General features: G+C 36.9%; 1 pseudogene; it reads right to left on the minus strand.

The window, feature by feature from the left end:
• Window positions 1-1,890: 1,890 nt before the first annotated feature.
• On the minus strand, window positions 1,891-2,860 carry LOC109452256 (pre-mRNA-splicing factor 38A; annotated as a pseudogene).
• Window positions 2,861-22,062: the final 19,202 nt, after the last annotated feature.

Raw genomic sequence — 22,062 nt, forward strand, 5'->3', positions numbered from 1 at the left:
TGGTCTAGTGGTGACTATCTTATGTGGAGTGAAAGCACATTTTCTAACAGCTTTTAAGCCACTGTGAGGGTATCAGCCTTACAGCACGGGAAGGCTTCAACCCAGCATAAGACACACATACAACAACAAAAACATATTGATAATCCATAAGTTGGACAGTTCAATGAAGCCCAACTTTAATGCACTAAAGTAAATAAAGGAAAGCAAAACGAAAAAAACTAGAGTAGGCCAGGGAGCTTGGAGGAATCAATCTGCTGTCTTGGGTTTCTCATAGCCCTATTTGTTTAATTTACAGCCATTGTTTATGCATCTTAATTTCTCTGATTCAGGAGCAGACTGTTGCCATGTTTACAAGGACATCAGGGTGGCAAAAATCTGGCAATTAGGGGTCACTTTTGCAGGAGCAGAATGTATTTCATTCACGTGTGCTACAAGCTGATAGTCAGGTTCAGTCCTTCTAGTGCCTCAACTGTGATGACAGATATCTTATGTTAGGACATCTCAGACTTCCAGGAATTTCACATAATTTTTGGAATGCTTATATACTTATACGAATACAACATAAAGAAGGCTCAGTGTTACTTACTTGACAATGCTTCCCTTGTAATTTAACATATCAAACACGTCTAATTAGTTGAACATATCCCTTTTTATAAGGAGAGACTCAAGTTCTTTGAGATTTTCTAGGGGGCCTCTGGGAATTCTCAAAGTTGTTATGGTGTTTTAAAAAAAGACCTTTTAGAATCTCATTTTGGGAAATCATTTTGTCAAAAATATTGAAAGGTTTGGACACTTGATTAAATAAGGATCACAGGTTATTATGAAAGAATACTTAATTATCTATTTAACCAAAGTGACAATAAAGGATTTCAGAGACCAATACAAGTTAGCATTTACTATGAGAAGATTCAGTGTTCTTAAGTAAAAGACCCAATTAAAACAACATAAAACACAAAACTATTTTGATGAAACACAGAATCTTTGCTTTCTTGGCAGATTAGTCAAAAAGAAAATCCTTTTATAATGTCTTATCAGGAGCAGACCTACAATTCAAGAAAACTTTCTTCTTTTAGAAGAAAGAAAATTAAAAGTTTTGGTTTTACGTAAGTGCATGATTGAAATTTTTTTAAACTCTTATGATAATTCAATTTTGGCTAGCTTCATTACACAAGGTAAAATTATCTGTTCCCATGCTAAAACAACTACAACAAAACTACTTTCATTTCCCTTAATGAAAATGCATCTTCATTTCTTACCATTTCTTAGCCCAAAATATATCCTACTCTCCTTGCACAGTCATCCCTTTTATTATTTCCAGTATCCTCAATAACATAATTTTTAACCTTTAAAAATCTTAATTTCTAGTAAAAGTAAGAAATAAACAATTATGAGCTGTCCTTTATATTAGCATTCTGTGGCTTGGCAAATTTATAATTTTTTTTTATAATTTCTAAAAGCATTTGCTTTTTTATTAAAAAAAAAAAAGTCTCAGAGTAGCATGGAACATGTTTACTGACAGACCAAATTTATCTTTAGTTTTAGTTTTTGTTTTGGGGGGTTTTTAGGATATAACAAAAGGGTCACCAGGTGGCCACATCTTCTCCTTGTCTGTTTTACCCTCCACTCCTCAAATTCTCTCTACCCTCATAAATTTGAGCACAGTCAAGATTGGTTGTAAAAAGTTGTCAAAAGCAGCCCTTGGGAAGCATTATCCTTCAAATTTGTGGATTATAATTCAAAAAGAGATACAAAACTCAGCACCTCTTTCATTTAAAAAAATTAAAGTAGAAAAAATTTTAGGTGAAAAAAAACAAACAAAACCAAAACTCTAAATTATTCTCATAACTGCCTTGGGAGTAGATCTTAATCCTTTCACATAGACAGATGCCTTCATGTACGCAGGAGGCCATTAGGACTAAAACCAAACTGAATCCATAATTCATTCCCTCTCCAGCTCTTCCTGTGGCTTTTCTTAGATCTTTCAGGAGACTTCAAGTGGCTCCTGTGTCTGTGCTATGGTAAGGATCTGGGGACTTGGAGCGGGATCTGTGTTCTCTATTTCAGGACCTGCTGTGGTGACATCTTGGACTCTTGCTCGGATGCCTTTCTCTGTGAGAAGAGCTCCTGCTTTGGGGAGGCTGCCTGCCTTCTGGGAGACCCGCTCTTACTCCTCCAATAGTGTAGTGTGGGCGAGTGCCAGGGATTATCCAAGTCACAGTAGCTTCTCCAGCAGTGATCAGGTGATCGTACCCTCTCCAACTTCTCACCCTCCCCTTCCTCCTCTTTGCTGAACTGCACATCATGCGTGTCCTCTTCTAGAGCATCAACCCAAGGCTCCATTGCTCAGCTTCCTCTACCACATACCGTTTCTGTAGCCGGGGCAGAATGATATCACAGACACACTGTGCAGTAGTGCAGCAATAAACTCATCTACTTGCCTCAGTGCAAACTCCCCATTTCAGTTCTGGCTCCTGATCTTTCAATAGTCGTTGTGCAGAGGCTCCAAGCACTTGTAGCAATCAATTGCACTGCCTGAGCCTCATGTATAGTGATCCCAACATGCAGACATACTTGAAATCTTCATTTCTGATGAATGCCACAATGATATCCTTCTTGGGTTGAATTTAAAGCATCTTCAAGATCAGACACAGAAAGGAGGTTGGCTTTACATTCCCCCATAGACTCTACTCACACACCTTGGCTCCATGGCTTTACCAACTACAGGTTCAGCCATAAGTCCAAAACACCCCTCTTTTGAGTGATTGGACTCATAGATTTGTGTCTGAATGATCTTCTCCTCCAGGTACTGAGGGCTGGTACTGTGGATGCTGTGCACATCTTTCACATATGGTTTGCCATTTTAGAATGCCTTCAGTTCTATTTCAGGTCCTTTAGTGTGTCCCACTCAGGTTAAAGAAAGCAGTGAGGAAGGGAGAAAGATGGAAAAAGTCTTATTTAAATAGCTTGAAACTGAAAATGCTCCAGCGTTAGGAACTTCCTTCCATGAATAGCATCTTTGATCCCATCAGTGAGGGCCTCTGCACCTTGGTGATGTTCAACATGCATCTCCTGCCTAAGAAGGGTTCAAATTGCTTCTGGAGCCACACTTCTGGTCTTGTAAAAATTGCATTTGTAAAACAAGGACAGCTGTTTTTAATACCTCAAAGAATTGGGTTGCTACCCAAATGACTTTGTAGTGATACAGGCCAAACGAAAGGGCTTCTCGCTACAGAAACTCTAAGTTTTCTTTCATTAGTGTTTTAACTCCATTAGTTTCTTAATCATAAATAATATTGTTTTTAACCTGAATCATAGAACTCTCCTACCTCAGCTTTAGATAATTACCCTAAAACTTGTGATTCATACTTGTTGATTGTAATCATTGAAGTCTAATGTTCTCTCCTATCCATTCCGGGCCTAATTCCTCAACAATTAACAACACCTGAATGACAGATTGAATGGCCACAGGCTCTATAGAGCCAATGGATTTATTAATTAAAATCTGTTTTTCCTCATTCAATGGCCTTGGGGATGCGGAGGATGACCCAGCAAGGTTACCAGTCGCAACCAAAGAAGCACATGTGGTCTTCCAGGCAGATCTTGAGACCCCTTCCTCTCATCTGAGATCAGACAGGGCGAGAGTTCCATGAATCCCCCAATAGGTAGGGACAGTTCTATGCCCCTGTCCAGCAGGAAGCAGATGCAGAAGAAAAGACCTTCTATCCCTCAACTTCCCATACAGATTTTATGGGGATCACATCTCTCAAGGGGAAAACAAGGCAAGCAGTTAGAGATAGGCATCAGGTCTCTTCATAATCCACAGAATGCAACCGCCCAAAAGACTTCCCCTCTCTGCCCAAAACTTCCCCTTTTCATTGTAATTCATTTTCCATAGGATTTTCTTTTTACCTCTATGCTAAAACAAAACTCTCAGTCTCAGCTTCCAATTTGGCCAAATTTCTGATCAAAAGTTATTAAATTCTTTCAACTATCTTGTCAGGTTTTAGCCAGGACAAAGAGTAAATATTTCTGGCAATATTAAACAACCTGATATACCCTAGATGGCACAAAGATTACTACCTTCCCAAGATCCAGAGTCACTCTTAAAGATTGCCAGAAGAAAGAACTGATAGATTAAAACTAGAAGGCAATAGCTATCCTGGGAGAGAAAAGATCAATAACCAATTGGTTTGGAGTTGGCTAGGAAGGAATAATGTAAAATGTTAGTTTTCCCCCCTTTGCCCCAGGAGATAATCCATTTACAAAAATTTTTGAGACTCCTCCCTGGGTTTAAGTAATTCTAATTATGGTACTTAAGTCAGCCTTTGACTTAGGAGTGAAAGATAGCAGCGAAGGAGTGCCTGTAGCCTCAAATTGTTTTATTTTTTAAATGTAGCTGTTTTTCAAAGAATGGAAAGGAAGATAGAAGTTAGAGGGAACCAGTTGGAGTTACATCAGTGATCAAGTCCGTCTTGTTGTCTTTTGTCTTAGGTACCTCTTATCTCTTTAATTTTTCATTAGCCTTTTGCAATTTTTCATTGAAGCTACTTTGAAATTTTGAAACATTTTTGGAAGCTTCTGCATGCCAGTTCTCCTTCTGTTTGCTCAATTGGGGAATCCTTTACATTTAAGTGCATTCTTTAAATTATTTTATCTAACTAGAAAGTGCCTCACAATGGCCAAGCAACTCTAGGCTGTCTCCAGCAAGATTTACCTCCTTTGCAAATACCGGGGGTGGCAAAAAAATGTATACAAGTGGACAATTTGGTTGGCGTTGCTCAAGCAATAGTTCGCCATAATCAGAAGTGGCTAGACGCTGACGGTAACCACTTTGAGCACCTCTTGTAATTGCAGAAGTCAAACATGACTTGTATTCATCTTTTGTCATTGATACATATTGAGTATTACCATTTTAATGCAGTTTTTTCCATTCTTAAAATGTGTATACATTTTTTTGACACCCTGTGTTTTTGCAGCTTCTGGGACTATAGATAGTAAACATAAAATAATAAGCAGGTATGCCAGAAGGTGGTACACTCAATTATTTGGACATAAATGATCCTGTTTTTTAATATTCATATGAGACCTCCTGTTGGGTCCAGTCCAATGCTGGACCCAGTCCAACTGTGGCCAGTCACCAAAAATTCCCATGGAACCTTGGATTGGGGAAAGGATTGAATGCATCACAAGGAATGGGATGATCAACTGATTCCAATCAAAATGGAGAACTGCAGCTGCCACCCACAGTTCTCAACGTGGAATCTAGGGGGCTAATTCCAAACAAATGGGAACAGCAGACTAAATTCAGCAGTTACCAACGTGGAATCCAGGGACAAAGATAAGGGTGCGGGTCCATCTGGGGAATTGTCTGAATGGCTAGGGGCTTGGCTCTGGGTAGACATCTACCAGCTGGCTCTGGGAAGACTTCTCTATAAGGAATTGACTCCATGTCCACCCCTATACCCACTCAGTTGTCTTAGGTAGACTTCTCTAGCACCTCAAGCGGGTCTGCCTTATAAAGGAAAGCCAATGAGATCAGGAGCCTGAACACAAAGAAAGAGGAGCTCAAACAGAGAGGAACTTACCAAACGCCTTCAGAAATAGCAAGAAAGACAGTGAACTCAAAATGGGATTTGAGGGCACCACGCCTGTGTTTCTCATTGTCCCCAAATGCCATTAGAAGTTCGCGTCTGTTTTGATATTGGCACCAATCTGTTAAAATACAAAATTTCAAACAAGTAAATGTGAAGCTCTGATTGGCTTTAAGCACTGCACGAGTCAGGAGAGCCCTTCTAATCGCTAGATGGGATGCTGCCCAATTCATGAATTGCTTAGTTAAAGCCAGACAGAGCTTCAAATTTACTCCATTGAATTTCGTTTTTTAACAGATGTGAAAAAAATATATTTGTATGAACTTTTATTATTCTGACCTGTTCATTAGATTGTAAACTTTTCCCTTATGGAATCCTGTAGAACATAAATGCCTTATAAATGTTGTTTCATCAAACAATGAAAGAATAAATTACTAGAGAAATAATAGTTACTCTAGTATTTTCCGATGTTTGTCCACCTACATAAACTGAAGATTCTTTCAATCCTACAATTGTGTATGAATTATTCATTAAGGCATCAAGACTAAAAATACTAAATTAAATAACGAATAATTCCGTGTACACATAAAGTAGAATGTTACCTGAGTACTGGTTAAGTTCATCCAAAGAGGACTTGTGTCACATGGTCACGGAAATGCAAGCTTTCAAAAGATCTTTGCTGATTTGGAGACCAGCAGGGGGAAAAAAAAAGAAAATACTTTTGTGGGTGTCCTGTCCTTTGGACTAAAAGAAGACTTCCAGCCTAAACCACTGTGACTTTAAAACATAAATTCATCTTTCATTTAGAATTCACTCAACTTAAAAAGCAACAACATAATTACAAGTGGTGGTGATTTAATGGACACTACACTTCAGGAAACTCTGTTTCTCAATAGGGAAGGGCCAGCAGGGTGAGCCGAGGCTGCCAGGGCCAGGTCAATAGTAATACAGGGGTTGGAAGGCCTGGGTAAGGCGAGGCTGGGCTAAGGATTGGGCTGTGGACTACCACGCAAAAAAGCAGGAGCACGAATGGATCTGAAACGAGTGGGAAAGAGTAAGTCACTGCAAACTTCAAGTTTTGCCAGGAAATTGAGAACAGGAAAGGGAATAAAGAGTTTTTTGAGGCACAGCCTGGGTAGACTGCCCAGGTAACCTACATGGGTAGAGGGAGCTATTCCCAGAGTGAGGGCAGCTGATGAAAAGGCCTCCTGCTGGGAAAGGCTGTAGGGCACAGATGAAGTTTGGGGTTAGGTCACCGAAAGGCAAGTGCCAAAAGACATCAGTGGATGCTGGTCCAAACTAGACTTCAGGGTGTGTGAACAGAAAATTAAAGTGGACATTCACACTCAGCTTTTCTGTACCACAACAGAACGTCATTCTGTCTCTTAACAGTGAGTTCTGAATTATGTGTGACATAGTCTGTCTGAAATCAACTGAGGTATGCCATCAGGTTGCTTCAGAGCTTTTTCCAATGGACAGAGGAAGAAATTGTAATGAATTTTCTGATATATGAAACTTATGTTGTTCACTTTGTATTATACAAAGTCTAAATACCAGATTAAAAGCTCTTACAGTATCATTTAGGATTATTCTCATTTAAAGTATGTACTTTTGAAAACTGCCTCTTTAAGCTTTATTTTTACTAAATTGTTAATATAAATATCAATAGAAATGACAGTGGTACACAGACTGATAGAAAGGTTTTATAAATTGATCTGCAAAAATTGTTAATAAAGTTGCCTTCTAAGCTTATAATTTCTGTGCTTCTAAGTTATATAGCCACCAAGAGCAAAAATCATAATTTCAAACAACAGAAATATCTCTTTCCAGTCTCTTGTAAGGATTTACTTGTTCTATCAAGGAAAACTATTCAGGAATTATAAAGTAACATAATAAGAAGAATGTATTTTACTCTTTTTTCAGATGGTGTGTTCTGATTTTCATATTGTAAGATTCTGTTTTAAATTTCTTAAGTGAGCCTTAAGAAATTTTGAAATCTCTGACCTAGTCCAAACTGAGCCTCAGATTCACAGAACATCTAAATGAACAGCAGTGTTATGACTAGAATCTGAATTTCCTGAATTTCCACCACAGTCCATTTCAATTAGAACATACTTAGGCAAATAAAACAAAATTGATCAAACTGATGTTGGATTTTTAAAAAAATGATAATAAAATGTAGTTCCAGATTTTGCCAGTATTTATAACAAATGATACTCAAAATAAAAGGCAACTACAATCTTATCAGTTTAGTAAAGAACAAGTTTTCAATTTGTAATAGTGATCCAAATATAAAACTTTATGAATCAAAGCCATATTGCACTGTTAAGTTCATGTTTTAGCCCCTAGAAATCCGAGTATAATGGAAGTATATATTATAACTGTAGAGGAGGAATTGTGCCAATGTCATAAAATTCAATACCATAAGTTTTCAATTTTACACCCAAAATGTAAAAAAGTAAACAAATAAGAACACATTGAGAAATTATGCAGAAAACCTATTAAATGTTTAAGGGGCAATAAAACTGCCACCAACCCATTAAATATTCTCTTGTAACCATTAGATCAAGAGCCAATAGTACCAAAGTTTCCACAATTCAACAAAAAAAAAAAAAGAGAGAATATTGTAAAGAACAGTCTTACTGAAAAATTACAAAAATTGCTTAGTCATGGATGAGAAAATAAATGTACTGAATATTCTCAACATTATACCTACTTGCACTATTGTGCAACATAAGCAAAGTAATCATTGCAAGGAGATGAGGGTTGAGGATAGGTATTACTGTAGGATAATATTAAGAACTGGAAAATCTTCAAATTCCTTAACAGAAACTTTGGAACATATTAATCTAAGAATATGATGCACAGTTTATTTGTTTTAAACAAAATTGGAAAGGGAACACATATTGTGTTTTTAATGGGGCAAAGAAAATGAAATAATTTCCAAATATAGCACACGTATCTTGTACAGGATATGAATATGCTTTGTGAATCAAAAAATCACTATTGACTAAAGTGATACATTTGTGTAATGTTAAAGAGAACACATCATCATTTTGTTCAAATATTTATTGACAATATGAAAGATTTCTCTAACAATATGTTTGAATTATTTTAGTCAGACTTATTGAATTTCAAAGAAGAGAACTCAATCAAAGAGGCTTTTATTGTTAGGACAGATGTGGAATCTTGGTTTTCTAACAGGTGTTTTTAGAAGAGCACATGGTAGATAGAACTATAGCCAGGTTCTACCATCAAGAGGGGAGGCACTTATTTTGATCAACTTTTTATTGTATCCACCTGACTTATTTAAGATCTGGAGTCAGGCTGTCTGAATTTGAATCCTGAGCTCACCACATGCTAGTCATGTAATAACATTTTTATTAAAAAATATTTTGCAGCTATAATTAGAAAAACACAGCACTTAAGTATATTCACTGCTTTTGTCTGCTATTCTTCTAACTATTTTCAAATACAATTCACAATTTAAATAGCAAAGAATAAAATCCACTTCAGCATCTATGTAGATTTAATAATATGGCTGATGTCTCTTCCTTTAAGAATTTCACATCTGCAAATGTATCCTAATGGTCTTGCCAGACAAATGGAACAGAAATCAGAGAGCTGGACCCATGTAGGGTAAGGGATCATATATAGGAAATCTTCCCCACCACAAGTTGAGGTGCCAATGGGTCACACCTTCAGGATAAAGTTGAGAATCATAGGTAAGCCAGCCCTTGCCTGGATGTGCTGTCCAAGTTCACACCACCTGGGTTGTATAGAGAAATTAAGGAGTTTCTATATTAGCAGTGTCCCCAGGATGATGTAACTATATACACATTAAAGAAAAAAAATTTACTAGAAGTTAAGAGTTATTTGATAAAGACAAAATATTTAATTCACCAAGAAAATATAACAATTTAAAATTTCTATGCACCTCAGAATATAGCCTCAAAAGGCATAAAGTGAGGGAATGTACCTCAACATAATAAATGCCATATATGACAAGCCCAAGCTAACATCATATCCAATGGTGAAAAGATGAAAGTTTTTCCTGTAAGATCAAGAATAAGAAAAGAATGACCACTGTTACCACTTTTATTCAACATAGTATTGGAAGTCTTCACCAGAGCAATTAGACAAGAAAAAAGATAAAAGTCATCCAAATCAGAAAAAAAAAGGTAAAACTCAATATTTGCTGATGACATGATATCATCTATAGAAAACCCAAGGACTCCACCAAAAAACTTTTAGAACTAATAAATAAATTAAAGTTGGAGGATAAAAAATCAATATGAAAAATTTGTTGTGCTTCTATACATTAATAATGAACTATCAGAAAAAGAATTTAAGAAAAAAATCAAATTCACAACTGCATCAAAAAGAATAAAATACCTAGAAATAAATTTAACCAAGAAGGTCAAAGACTAAAAACTATAAAATATTGATGAAAGAAATTGACAATGACACAAATAAATGCAAAAATATTCCATACTCATGGATTGGAAGAATATTGTTAAAATGCCCATACTACCCAAAGCAATCTAGAAATCCAAAGCAATCCCTATCAATTCCAATGGCATTTTTCACAGAAATAAAATAATCCTAAAATTTGTACAGAACCACAAAAAAAATACAAATAACCAAAGAAATCTTGAGAAAGAAAAACATAGCTGGACACATCATGGTCCCTAATTTCAAGCTATATTACAAAGCTATAGTAACCAAAACAGTATGGAATTGAAATAAAGACACATAGGAGGCAAGAATATATAATGGGGAAAGCACAGTCTCTTCAATAAATGATATTGAGGTAAATAGACAGCCACATGCAAAAAAATAAAACTGAACCACTCTCTTACACCATACACAAAAACTAACTCAAAAAGGATTAAAGACTTGAGCATAAGACCTGAAACCATAAAACTCCTAGAAGAAAATATAGATGGTAAACTCCTTGACATGAGTCTTGGCAATGAGTTTTTGGATTTGATATCAAAAGCAAAAGAAGCAAAAGGAAAATAAGTGGGACTACATCAAACTAAAGCAAATCATCAACAAAACAAAAAAATCTACTGGATCGGAGAAAATATTTGCAAATAATATATCTGATAAGGTGTTAATATCCAAAATATATAAAGAATTCGTATAATGCAATAGCAACAAAACAAATAATTTAATTTAAAATGGCAGAAGAATGGAATAGACAGGAAGAAATACAGATGGCCAACAAGTACATGAAAAGGTGCTCAACATCACTAATCATCAGGGAAATGCACATCAGAACCACAATGAGGTATCACCTCACCTACTAGAATGGTTATTATGAAAAAGACAAGAAATAATTATTGGCAAAGATGTAGAGAAAGGGAACCCTTGTGCAGTTGGTAGGAATGTAAATTGGTGCAGGCACTATAGAAAACAGTATGGAGGTTTCTCAAAAAAATTAAAAATAGAACTACCACCTGATCCAGCAATTCCCCTTCTGGGTATTTATTCAGAGAATAAAACACTAACTTGAAAAGATATGTGTACCCCATGTTCATTGCAGGATTATTTACAATAATCAAGACATGGAAATAACCTAAGTGTGAACTGATGGATGAACGGATAAAGAAATTAAGATATATGCATGAAATATTATGTACCTATAAAAAGAGGGAAATCTTGCCATTTGCAATAACAAAGATGGAACTTGAGGGCATTATGCTAAGTGAAATAAGTCAGATAGAGAAAGACAAATACTGTATGATCTCACTTATAAGTGGAATCTAAAAACAAAACAACAAAAAGCTGAACACATAGACACAGAGAACAGATTGATGGTTGCCAGAGGCAGGGGCTAAGTAAAAAGGGTTAATGTGATCAAAAGCTCCAAACTTTCAGTGATAAGTCCTGCAGATGAAATGTATAGCATGACAACTATAGTTAATACTGTATTGTATATTTGAAAGTTGCTAAGTGTAAATCTTAAGTTTTCATCACAATGTGGTGATCATTTTGCAATATATACATATATTGAATCATTATGTTGTACAGGTTAAATTAACATAAGTCAATTATATCTCAATAAAAATGCATAAAGTAAAATGACAGAATTAAAAGGAAGAATCGGAAGTCAAAATGGGAGTTCTATGAGTAACTTGATAGTACAAATAAACAAGAATGCAGTAAGATTAAAAGAGATCAAATTACTGATTAACAAATTTGACCTAATGGACATATATATAACCTCTAGGCCCAGAGGACTTCACTAGAGACATCTACCAAATATTTAAATAAGGAAATCATCCTGCCATACACAAGCCATTTCAAAAACAGAAAAAGAAGAAACTCTCCACGTCATTTTGTCATTTTTCACCAGTAAAAACAGCAAGACAATGTAATTCTGAAGACATAAAATAGTGATAAAAATATTAAGTCCTAGAACTAAACATAACACAAACTATACAGGGACTTTATATAGAAATCTAGAAAACTTTATTGACAGACTTTTAAATAGAGAGCTATACTAGGTTCATAGATTGGGTTGTATTGACCAAACACAGTAACATTATTAGTATGGGACGATAAGGGATGAGAAATATACTTCAGTATAGGTGGTTGGCCTCTACATATATACCACTTGAGACTCAATAAATGCAGGAGAGAAGCTCAAGCAGAATACTTTGCCAAAGGCCACAGGACTTTTTCTGTGACTGAAAACTAGGAATGTTAAGAGGCTCCCACATCCATCCTTCGGTGATTCGCTTCTGGGAATCAGTGCAGGAGGAGGGATGGGTCCACACAATGACTACCAGAAACATATTCAGCCAGGTTTCTAGCTGACCAACCAAGTTGAGAATATCAACTATTCTTGGAGGCCAGTGCTGGTAGTCTATCTGTAAAGCCTATGCTTTTTTGAGCTGCTAAATCGGTTTAGTTCTGGCTTTTTTGACAGGAAAAAGTCATCTTACGTCATAAATAACAACTAAAATCCACTTATTGATATTTTAAAAATTACATTCTTCACACTTCATACTTCAAGAAATTTTGACATAATTTTTTTTAAAGTATTCACCTTTTTCTAATAAACAATTTCTCTATGAGAAGTGTATTTGTCAGGAATCTCCAGAGAAACAAAACCAACAGAATATATTGATGAGAGAAAAAGAGAGAGAGATTTATTTTAAGGAATTGGTTCACATGACTGTAGGGGCTGACAAGTCTGAAATCTGAGGGCAGGCCAGTAGGCTGGAAATTCTGGGGCAAGTTGATGTCGCAGTTTTGAGCGAGAAGGCAGAGTAGAGGCTGAATTCCTTGCTCTGCAAGGGACCTCAGTCGTTTCTCTTATGGCCTTCAACTGTTTGGATGAAGTTCATCCACATCATGGAGTATACCGATTTAAATGTCAATCACATCTAAAAAAATACCTTCACAGCAATAGCTAGACTATTACTTGGCCAAACAACAGGGTATCAGAGTATAGCTAGTTGACACAAATTTAAGTATCACAGTAAGGGAACATTTTCATTCACGTGAGACTGAGACCATCAGAGCCTTTTAGAGTCTTCACCCAGCAGTTTCACTCCCAACAGAGGGTTCTTGTCATCCTAGAAAACTGCCTCTTCTTCTATTAGAGCTTATTCATTTCTGATGAATTGTGAGATATCTCACTTAAAAGAAAATAATTACACTCTGAGAGATGAGGATAGGAGATTAAGGAATTTCCCAAAGAACATGTTCTACAATCATCTCCTCTAACCAGGAGTATGAGAGAACTACTGTCTAGTTTTTGGTATAGCACAGAGATAAACCTTTGTATACATCAGTAAATTGTGTCTCTCTGTGCAAAGTAAGTCAGCTCAACCAATAATAAAGATCCTGCTTCGGAGTGGGTCAGGAAGAAATAAGGCAATAAAGAGAGAGCCCCACTTATGCTTTAGTTGAATGGAGATGGATTAGTGGGGAATGAGAAACCTTAATGACGAAGGAAGTCTTGGTGGCCCCAGAACGCTTTTTGGGACGATAACTGGAAATTTTAAGAGGCTCCAACATCTTTAGGTGATTTGCTTCTGGGAGCCAGTGCAGGAGAGAGGGATGCATCCATACAATGGCTTTGCAGAAGCAATATATGAGGGCTGAGTTGTGCACATCTTGTTTATTCAGATAGTTATTAATTCCTAATTCAAACCCATGGTTTGCTTTTTTGAACGAATCACCAAAGGTAGGGGATTCACCATCAAGAATGGGAGGAGCAGGGGTACTAACGACCATATTTAACAACTCATGGCACCAACTGATCAAAGTGAATGTTGATGGTAGCTCAAGATAAGGATCCAGAATGCTCCAGCTATGCCAGCACTTAACCCTTAGGTTGCTGGACAGTGGGGAGGTTTGGGTAGCCCGTGGGGGCAGGGTCATGCTATTGGGTAGCAGAGAGCACTGGAGTGGGGATGGAATGGAGGAATGGACCTCAAGGTAGTGATCATTTTCGAACCAATATAAACTGGTCAATTTAGCCAACAGGTGCCACTACCGTGTTTCCCCGAAAATAAGACCTAGCCGGACTATCAGCTCTAATGTGTCTTTTGGAGCAAAAATTAACGTAAGACTAGGTCTTATATTATATTATATAAGACCCGGTCTTATATTATAGTAAAATAAGACCGGGTCTTATATTAATTTTTGCTCCAAAAGACGCATTAGAGCTGATGGTCCGGCTAGGTCTTATTTTCGGGGAAACACGGTACCTGGGGTGTATGAGATGAAGCCAGGGGACAATACATGGAAGATAGAAGCACATGACACTTCCTTCATTCTTCTTTATGTAATGCACCTCATTGAATGGGGCTCTTTTCTTTTTTGAAATGCCCAGTGTTAGAAGAGCTCAATTTGATTGTCTACCTGAAGAAGTCAGGGAGGAGTAGGCTAAGCCATTATCCTTTCCCCTAATTTCTGTAGTCAGCTCGTAAGTAATCTGAAACATGAACTTTTACACAAAGTCCATCTTTTAGTTATTTGAACTTAGAAAACATTATTTTTATAACTTGGTTTCACTTAATATTTTTTAAAATCAGAAATTTCAATGTTTCTTAAGGCCCATCAGCAGTGATGCAAAGAGAGTAAGTCACATTGAGCAAACAAATGTATTGAGAAGGCAACATTATTTAATTGTTGTACTTAGTTCCTTCACTTAAAGATGTCACAGAGAAGTGCAATGATGGCAGTTTTTATATTTCCTAGACCAAAAGTCATTGAAAAAATAACAATCACTAGATGTTTGATTGTAAACAAATTACATAGTCTCTGTTTTAGTTCTCATCTGTAAAGTGGGATGTTAAAAATAGTACTTATCTCACAGGTCTGTAAAAAATAAAAGGGATAATCCATAGGAAGTTCTTAGCACAATGCCAAGCACACAGGAAGTGATTTAAAATAGTTGTTATAATGATTAGTGATAAAATTGTGGTTTATGAGAACCCTAAGTCAGTTTGGTTCAACCATGTGCCCAGAAATCAACAGGAAGGAAAGGATAAGGAAGCCTTGTGTCAATAGGAATAATTTGAACTTACATGGATAAAACAAGGAAGAGGTGGTAGCAACTATTAATTTGTGATTTTCTAAGTAACAAATTTGAGTTAAATCTCAGTATTATAAAAGGCTTCTCATAACCACAATTCAAAGATATTCATGTTTCATGTGCAATGGAAAATAACAATAAAATTTAATTTTTACTTAATTCATATGTAATAAATTCATAGAAAATATTTATGACCTTCTTTAAAAATATTTTAGCCACTAAAATTATATTTTTATAGTACCACATACATGTTTCTTTTCTATTATATACCTACTATGTATAAAATAATTTGATTTGTTGATTTATGTTTTGCAAATATTTTTTCACACATTGTGTCTTTTCACTTTTTAAAAATGGTCTTTGATGAACCTAGGTTTCTTTTATTTTAATGAAGAATTCATCAAGATTTTCTTTGTGTATGAATGAGAGAGATATTTTAAAGACTTTATGCAACCTCCAGGTAATAAAAAAAAAATTTTCCTACATTTTATTCAGCACTTTTGAAGGTTTATTTTTCACATTTCCATTTTTATCCACTTCACTTGAAATAAGTCTTTTTATATAATGTCAAGAATAAATCTAATTTTCCCCATATATGGAAAACCAATAATAGCTGCACCATTTATTGAAAAGATGACTTTCTATGGCTGATCTGCCAAGCCACCTCTAATATAGATCAAGTTTTCATGTTTTCATGGATTTGAATCTCAACCATCTGTTTCCATTGATCTGTTTGCCTTTCCTTGTGTCAATACTACTCCAATTACTATTACAGAACATATTGGTTATACAAAAAGATTTACTGCAAGGAGACTTAAAATGATTAAATCCTTTAGGGCATTAGTAATAACTTAATTGTACAAAAATCTAACTCACATATTTCAGGAACTATATAGTCTGTAAAAACAATAAGCTACATTTCCTTTGTGGCCATAGGGTTCAACATTTACTTATCTTGGGTAAAAACTCTGGTCACTTAACAATATCGATCGAACTTAATGCCCATACATGCAATGAATGAATGGATGATCGACAATCATCAGATGTAGAATTTCTGCCATGTTGTTAGAAACCTACTTCATTATTCAATAATCATCTTTTAGTTTTGTAATTCTTATGACAAAGGTGTGTAAGCCAAAAATTGTCCCTGTCCAAAGCTCAGAGCTTCTAGGGGTGGCCTCAACAAAGGCATTATTTCTTTTGTCCTGGCAAGATTTTCAAAATATATACACAGACCTAAGTGTTTGTGTTGAGACACCCAGGGCCAGTTGTCAGCAGAAAACAGAGCTCTTACTGCAGCAGGCGAAACTGCTCTCCAATAAGGAGAAAGGAAATGAAGGCTATAATAGATCTTCGCCTTAAGGCAAGTCCAGGCAGCTGTTGAGGATCTTTTTAAAAATTTTATGGCAAATTGGCATCTCATTTTGAAGTTATACAAAATTGATTATCCAAAAGTCAGTTGGAAAAGCAGCAGCAGGAAATGAGTTTTATTCTATGGGAATTTCACTTTCAAGAAGAGAGTAGGGTGTTCACAGTAGAAGCACTAAATATATCAGGATGATTTTTAGTAAGAGTCCGGAAACAATTTCTGGCACGTCTCAGAGAGAGAGGAAAGTAGGCTCCATGAAGACCACAAGCAACCAAGGCTGAGGGGTTTCTTGAACTCACGGAATTGGAGCAATGTACTTTCAAAATACGTCTGAAGGCACACTTAGCTCCTAAATTAAATAAAACTCTTTCTGGAATTAAAAGCTGTTTTTGAAAACTCGTATTGCTCTAAGTGACTATTTCTGAACTTACTTTTATTGAGTATTTTATAACTTCCTTTTATGAAAACTATAAAATTTTAAGTTAACCAAAATCTGTTAAGAAAATAGTGAAACACCATGGAAAACTTCTGAAAATCTCTCCAATTCAAAGAGAGTGATATGCTTATCAGGAATGTCTGCTCAACGAAAAGTTATTATAATACCTAAGATTTTAAAGTATTTTAAAGTGTTTACTAGATGCAGGCAGTACTATTGCCTATAAACTTTATACCTTTATAAGGTAAGGTAATATTTTTTCCCATTTGACAGATGAGAAAACTGAGGCTTAGACAAATTAAGTAACTTTTCTAAGGTTGCATTTCTAGGAAGCAGTGGAAATGAACTGGAATTAGGCCTAATTTAAGTCTAAAACCCCCATCATTTTTTCTAAACCAATTGGGTATAAGCACCACATGGCAGCCGCGGTTGGCAGATAATGGGACCAACGAAGTCCACATCCTAGTCCTCAGAACCTGGCAACATGTTATCTCCATGGCAAAGGAACTTGGAAGATGTGATTAAATTAAGGATCTGTAGATGGAGAGATTACTGTGAAGGTGTGCCAATGTAATCACAAGGGTCCTTACACATGAAAGAGGGAAAGTCAGAGAAGGAAATGTGATAATGGAAGGACAGGTCACAGTGATGCAACTATTGGAAGGGGCTGAGAGTCAAGAAATACAGTCAGATGCCAGAAGGGGGAAAAGACAAGAAATACATTTGTCCCTAGAGCCTCCAGAAGTGCAACACAGCCCTGCCAAACCCTTGTTTTTAGCCCTCCAATTTCCATTTTGGACCTCTACACACATTTGGACCTCTACACACAAAAGTACACACTGGTACCAATTCCAATCTTCATTTTTTTTCCACACCACCGAGTAATTCTCCAATGCCAGCTGGGTATCCTACAATTTAAGTGAATCCTAACACTATCTACCTGGAGATAGTGCCAGATCCCACAGGTTATGGGTTCAGTCCCACAAGACTCCCCCTCCCCCCCTTCAGGTGTCAATCACAAGTCCAGGTTATCACCTGTGCTTCTGACCAACTGGCTATGATTTGGAGGTTGCAACAACTCCTTGCTTAGATTCAATTAATTTGCTAGAGTGGCTCACAGAACTCAGATAAACTGTTTACTTAATTTGTAAATTAAAAAAAAACCTAGATTTATTGTAAAAGGGTATAAATCAGGACAGCCAGATGGAAGGGATATGTAACGTAAAGTATGGGGAAAGAACTTGGAGGTTCCATGTCATTTCCAGGCAATCTACTCTCCCAGCACCTCTACAAGTTCACCAAGCCAGAAGCTCTCTGAACCCCATCTTTTTTAGTTTTTATGGAGGCTTCATCACATAGGCATGATTGATTAATGCATTGGCCATTGGTGATCAAACACAATCTCCAGGCCCCCTCCTCTCCCTGAAGGTCAGGGGGTTGGAACTGAAAGTTCCAACCCTCCAATCACAAGGTTGGTTCCCTGGCAATGAGCCCCCCTCCTTAGGTGTTTTCCAAATGTGACATAACAGAAGACACCTTTATTGTTCTCATCATTTAGGAAATTCCAAGGTTTTAGGAGCTCTGTACCAGGAATGGGGACAAAGACCAAATATATATTTCTTACTATAAATAACAATATATAACTTCTGACCTCTAGAACTATAAGATAGTAAAATTCTGCTGTTTTCAACCACTAAATTTTTGATAATTTGTTATAGCAGAAATAGGAAACTAATAACAGCAGCTAAATATTAATTCAAATTATTTAATACCCCTGATTAATTCAGAACTGGATTCAATGACTAGAAATACAAGTACTTAGTAAATGTTCGTTGAATTGAATTGACAGGGTCTAACGTGGAAGTCGATTTGAAATCCCAAACATGAGATGTAAGTAGATGTTAAGATACTATGGGTTTGTGAAGATTTCTCAGATCTACGGTGTTCCCCAACTTAGAGTGATGTTGGGCATCCCTCTGCTGAAACAGCCCCCAAAGCTCTGGTTTTCAGTGGCTGGCGAGTATCTCCAATCATTTCTACTTTATTCATAATGAGGGCATGAATGGACATAGACTCCCTAAGAGAAAATACAATGACAATGTAATGTCAACATCAGGGAAGGCTGCATGAAACACAGTTTGAACCGTGTACAACTTGAGAGCCTGTTCTAAACTCTCATTCAGAGGCAGGGATCTAACTTGGGATCTAACTCATGTCCCAGGTGCCAGATCCCAAGGACTGTCTGTTGGGAGCTGCTAGATATCACTTTCTGAAGGACATTTATTCATTTGTTTAACAAATACTTATTGAATATTTACTATTACATGAACAAGACAGACCAAGTTCCTGTACTATAGAGCTTATATTCAGACTGGGGAAGCAGTAAATAGACAAAGCATTGCAGAAACAGGTTTGTCAATGGAATCATGCTAAATTCTGTGATGGAGAAGGACAGTCGGGGCCGAGTCACTTAACCTTTGGGGGAAGATTAGAAAATGTTTTTGAAAATGGTATGAAATTATTAAAAAGAAAAGAAAAGGATAAGATCTTCTTATATAATGTGACTATAAAGTAAAGGCAAAGTTCTAAAGTCATGAAAAACATGACTCGTGAGCATACAGGATTTTCATTTTAGAAGACATACATTTCTGAAAGGCAAACCTGAGAGCCATGTTTCTGTTAAAAACTATTCAGTGGTTTCCCTCAGCCCCAGAATTATGTTCAAACTCCTGGACATGGCCCTTGTGGTCTGTGGTCTGCTTCCCTCCATAGCCCTCCTCTTGTGCCCTCACCCTTCTCTTGATGAGCTCCGGCTCTTCCTTCTGCAGTGACCAGCTTTGCCAAGGCTGCCCCTGGAAGTCCCCTCTGATGCCTACTCTGGGTCAGGTGCCCCTCCCTGTGTGCTGTGGCTCCTTGTATGCTCCCCCCACTAGCACTCACCACCATGGGCGTCAACGGCTTATGTAAGTGCTTATGTTCTAGAGACATTATAATTCCATGAGTCCTGTGAAGGCAGGGTCCATGCTGTCTCATTCTTTGGGGATGGAAATGCATAAAGGCCTAGGGAAACGGAATGGTGGCAGGAAGGAGAAGAACGGAAGAAACGGTGCTGTGGTCCTCTGCGTGCGTGATAGACACAGCTGTATTAAAGACGAGTAAGGGAGGTTATAGAGAATCATGCCTAAGCATGTACCTCCAGGGTCACACTGCCTGGGTTTGGCCGCCAGACCCTCTCCTTGCCATGTGGCAGGCCTCGGGCTGTTGATGTAATACATTAAAGCTGCAGGGAGTTTGGCAAGATTGGAGTTTAAACTCATCCTACTGCTCACCAAGGCTTCTTCCCTGGTGCAAGGTTATATCTGCTCTGAGAAAGGGGCACTTCTTCCTTGGGTATAGATGATATCTATACCCAAGACATCTTCACTGTATCTCCCTCCCTTGGAGGGCTATATGGACATAGAGCGGCAGGCACCTTTTTATAACAACTTTATTCAGTGGGGCAAATTTCTGTAATTTGTCTACGCTTAGATAGTGACTTTTTAAAAGTTTGGTGCAAGAGCCAGATACAGACTAGCCTACAGGTTGGTATCTTGGGCAAGGTACCAATCTTTCAGCAACCTTCAGCTTCCATCACTACCTACGTGTCATGGGGCCCTTCCAAAGTTTATGTTAGATGATCTATGTAAGACCCTTAGCACATAGTAAGTGTTCAAAATGGCAGCAATTTTAAGTGTTTAAAACATTCACGATCCCATGCCACCATTTTGTCTTAAAAAAGAAAAAAGAAAAAGCCTTAGAAACTGTGCCCTTTCCCAGATGCCTTATAGGAGGCGCCAGAAGTTTCAAAGATTCCTTCTTATCTGCCTGTTCTGCTTACATTTCTTGTTAAATCTTTCTTTGTTCATTATGCCCTTCTAGGCTCACTTGTAAAACTGCAGGATGCTGATTTCCTTACACATAATATAATTCTCACAATGGATATTTAAAATTTATGACCAAATCTCCCACATGAAGGTGGTCTGGCAGCCATAATTTTTTCCTTCTGTGCATAAATGACTATTAAACTTGTTGGCGTTTTGCAGACAGGTTTTGATGAACTATGATATTTTGCTTAAAATCATTCCAAGAATAATGTCAGACTTCGTAATTGCCTTACCCATGACCACCAGCAAGCAAAATTCACCTCCAACTGCACAGCTTATATTAAAAGGAATCAAACTACAACCGCAGACAGAACTGCGAATTCGAGGACACAGGGCAGACAGGTCCTTTTCTGCAAGGTTTTGGGAATGTACTCAGAAGTGGCACAGAGCTCAGATGATAAATATCTGTAAGTTGATTTCTACAAGCATAGAAATATGCTGTGAGAATGGCTTTTATAATTAAAAATTGAAAAAAAAACTTGGCAGATGTTTAACATGAAATTAAAAAAACTTGGCAGACATTTAACATGAAAACAAAGCAATAATCAAAATTCAGTCACAGTGGCAATAAAAATATTTCAGTTTGTAGTTGGGTGCTGTTAAGAACAAATGTTCCCAAATACCACATTATGTTAAAATATTCACTCATGCAGATCAAGATCAGACAAATTTATATCTGTAAAAACAAATGCATATATATATATATATATATATATATATATATATATATATATATGTCAGGGCTAGATTGCCAACAATATTTATAGAGGAACAATTGTCAATTATTCTGAGATTATATCCATTCAACTTCTTTGATATTAAAATGTTCTTTCTTTATGTAATGATTTCCATAGTCAATGATAGTTGTTAATCTATGGAAAATTTAAAAATTGACAGCCTCTGAGTTTTTTTTTCTTTTTCTTTTTTGTTTTTTGTGTGTTTTTTTTGGAAATGCTACATAAAATCCAAAAGCCTCAGAACGAAAAACTGACTATATTTTCTATTTGCTAGGCCACTGGTTTGTTCTCGTATATACTAGACTCTCTTATCCTCTCTCATGGGGGGAGGGGTAGAGGGTAGGGTACCTCCTCCTTCAACACATTCTTAGATCCAATCTCAGGACAAACAGGTTTGCACAGAGAGCCACAGCCCACCACGTCCACACACAGTAATCTATTGAG

Source organism: Rhinolophus sinicus, linkage group LG02 (genome assembly GCF_036562045.2).
Source record: "Rhinolophus sinicus isolate RSC01 linkage group LG02, ASM3656204v1, whole genome shotgun sequence".
NCBI lineage: Eukaryota > Metazoa > Chordata > Mammalia > Chiroptera > Rhinolophidae > Rhinolophus > Rhinolophus sinicus.